Raw genomic sequence first — 3,674 nt, 5'->3', positions numbered from 1 at the left:
TATTTTCAAATACTTAGGTGATTTATTAAAGACCCAAAACACTGACAGCATCATTTATAATCCCTTTCTTTGTATTGATGGAGACGAGAGTTTAGAATAACTAACTTACAATCATAACATTAGTAAAGAGTGGATTTAAGCCTTCCAAATTAGTGGGAATTCCAACGAATGGTGGAGTGTTTTAGAAGTTCTAAACATGCTTTTTATAATGTTCAGCACGTGTAAAATCAGGAAAAAGCAATTGTATCACTTAAACCAGTACTCTTCAAGGCAAAGGACACCTTGGGATAATAATAGAATGCAGAAAGCCTTGTTTATGTATTGAGTGTGTATGTTCACCGAAAATCCTTCCTTGCTCCGACAGACAATACTGCTTCTATCAGCAACAACCCGAAGCACACAAATAAGTACACTTTATGCAACAGGAAACATCTAGATCCAGCAGTGACTTGGCATCAGACTATCAAAATAAATTTTGAAAAATAATTAATTTGTGTAATGCTTTGAAAGGGCATTTGCACTTGGCATTTTGATGGATACCTGGGGTAAAGGCCAACACAGGTCTGGGTTGAAATAAAGCCTGCTTAGGTAAGGCCACCGATGGGGCTGAACTGTGCTCCTGGGTGTCCACAGGCCTGGGTCCTCACCACTGCTCTGTCACTAGGGTGCTTTGTGACCTTGCATGTTACTCCTTCTCAGAGTTTGAGTCTTCTTATGTGTGAAATAGGCAGACAGATAGGAGTATTCCTTAGCTCTTTTAGTTTAGAGATTCTTTTATCTCTTATTTGAGAAATAAGATTCAGCAAATACTCATCTCATGGTCTCCATTGGACCAAACAGCCTAGTTTGCTCCCACCCATGGAATTTGTGCATTTAATACTCTACAACACTCCATGAAGTTGCTAGTATCTTGATTCCATAAAAGCAAAAATGGCAGTTTGAACAAAATGTTACAATCAAAATGAGGATGTGATAAAATTCAAATTCAGACTCAAGAATCAGAGCTCTTTCCACTAACCAGCACCATGAAGTGGGGGAGGGGAAGCATAGTATTTTAGAAGGTCAAAAAGAGTGGAGGGACCATGAAGACACTGAGACAGAATACAGCTGTGAGGATAGGACTCACACTCCAGAATTTGACATTTCTAACCCGAGACGAATTCTACCTGTGTATGAACAGAAATTGTTCTCTCCTTGTCATGTTCTATCACATTTTTTAAACTTTATATTTTTGAGAGAGAGAAAATACATGAGTGGGGGAGGGGCAGAGAGAGAGAAACAGAGAATCTGAAGCAGGGTCTGCACTGATAGCACACAGCCTGATGTGAGACTTGAAGTCATGAATCATGAGATCATGACCTGAGCTGAAGTTGGACACTCAACCTACTAAGCCACCTAGGTACCCCCCCATCTATCATTTAAAACAAGTATAGGAGAGTTACAAAAAAAAACCCTAACTGGAGAAAGTACAGATTTTCTATTAAATATTAAGCCATATAGCTTTTTTATTCATAAATGAATGAGATTCAAAACATAAAAATAAGAAAAATTTACTCCATTCAAACAAAAATAATATTAGGACAAAGTCATCCCTGACAGAATTTCCAGAAAACAGACAACATCTATTTATTTTAGTGTTTGGTCATTAAAGACAGACTTAGCAGGGTGCCTGGGTGGCTCAGCTGGTTAAGCATTGAACTTCGGCTCAGGTCATGATCTCGGGGTTTGTGAATTTGAGCCCCACGTTGGGCTCTGTGCTGACAGCTCAGAGCTTGCTTCAGATTCCGTGTCTCCCTCTCTGCCCCTCCCCCACTCACGTTCTGTATCTCTCTCAAAAATAAATATTTAAAATTTTTTTTAAAAAGATGGATTTAGGATTCAAGTTGCTTCATTACATCTTTTCAGAGTAACCATTAGCACTGTAATGTAAAACCCAAATCCTAATAGAAGAAATTTAAGGAAGCCATGAAAAAAAGATGTCAGAATTAATATGCACTGATATGTATAAAATGACAATAACTGTCACCTCACTAAGCTTCATAATTCACAAAAGGAAAGAGATTTCTTTCTTTAGTACAAATAAGTAGCTCATTTGTTGTTTTGTTTTTTATTCATACTCTATCCACCTTTATTACTTTTCATAAGTAATCATGCCATTTCAGGCAGGACATGGGCATGCAATCGTTAACAGTATAAAGCAATTTTCATACTCCCTTCTTCAACGGACTGCCAAAATCAAGGCCACTAGAAAACCCAATGAAGTCTTCATTTGATGCTCTGAAGAGGTAAAGTTTAGAGTGAGGATTGACACTTCACATTTAGCATCTTGTATTCAACTTTGCACAAGCCAACCTTGACTTTCAGGAAATGACATGAAAATGCAGCATTATCCATCTGAGGATCCACAGGCTAAAAAGGGAATTCTTTTGAGGGGTGCCATCTCCATGGTGACACTGTAAAACCCAGATCGCCTGCCATACTGGGACTCATTTCTTGGGGTCAGGGTCCAACAGGTTTCTGGGTTTAAGGGAGTCAAGTCTATATTGAAGGCAGAGAGAGAAGAGGACCTAAAAGATGAATTTTAGTTTTTCCACCACAAGTCATGTGTGCCAAGGTGACTAATGTGTGTCAATGTCAATGAATCCCTTCTGCTGAGAACCAAGGGGAAGTTTCTCAAACCTAGAAAGGAATGGTGTTTTGCCTCATTGTATCGATCTAGCTTCAGAGATATTCCGTTAGGGACCTATGTCCTTCCCCTCAAAACAACAATGAAGTGTTCCGTGTGCTAATAACACAGCTTAAAAGTAAAACAAGCTTCTGCATTTTTATAAAACTTGATCACAAACAGTATTTCAAACTGTGCAGTCCCTGCAAGCACACAGCTCTCCAACATGCGGACGTTTCACCTGGCATCGGCAGCACCTTCAGCTCTCTGTGCCGGGTCTGTTTGGGGAGCTCCATGCTCTGCAGGGTTATTCCCATCCTGGCTGGAATCAGCTTCCCCCTTTCCCTCAGTGGGTACTATGTCTCCCTCCTCTGCAGACACCTTCTTAGGTCTGGGCTCTGGCTTTCCAGGTTTACCAGATAGGCTTGCAGATCTCTGTGGCTCGTCCTTCACCTTGGCTTTATCTCCTTCAGAATTCTCTGCTGCCTTTCTCATGGACATCATGCCCACAGGGCAGGGGGTGGGGGGGAGTAGACACTGGACGCAGGGATGTAACAGCATGTGGGCTTTGGCCAGTCCGGGGAGGTTGGAGGCGAAGTGTCATTCTCACTTTGTCTTCGAGCCCATTTACTTTTTAAATGAGCAGAGGAGAGGGAAAAAAATATGCAGAGGATTTCTCTTTCTTCCACCTTATTTTAGCAGCTGCTGCCCAGGAAAATAAAAAAGGAAGAGAAAAGCTCCTCTGGCTTCCACGGGTTCCTCTGAGGACCCCCCCACACACAGGGGTCCCTCCCTCATGTTCCATATCAAAGCCCTTGTTAGAAAATTAGAGTCGATATTGAATTGAACAGCACACTGAAACACTGATGTAAGGTGTTACAAATAAACACAACTTGTTTATATCATAGAGAGAATGTGTTTTACATACTTTAAGACTTCAGGGAAAATAGCTTTCAGAAGACATGTTTATTCACACAAAACACATTTATCAGCTCGTGTTAAATTGAAT

General features: G+C 40.6%; 1 pseudogene; it reads right to left on the bottom strand.

The window, feature by feature from the left end:
• Positions 1-2,902: 2,902 nt before the first annotated feature.
• On the bottom strand, positions 2,903-3,166 carry LOC144223524 (non-histone chromosomal protein HMG-17 pseudogene; annotated as a pseudogene).
• Positions 3,167-3,674: the final 508 nt, after the last annotated feature.

The sequence above is a fragment of the Crocuta crocuta genome, unplaced genomic scaffold (genome assembly GCF_008692635.1).
Source record: "Crocuta crocuta isolate KB4526 unplaced genomic scaffold, BGI_CrCroc_1.0 scaffold22, whole genome shotgun sequence".
Lineage (NCBI taxonomy): Eukaryota > Metazoa > Chordata > Mammalia > Carnivora > Hyaenidae > Crocuta > Crocuta crocuta.
The sequence above is the reverse complement of the archived record's forward strand: the minus strand, read 5'-3'. Positions and strand labels throughout refer to the sequence as shown.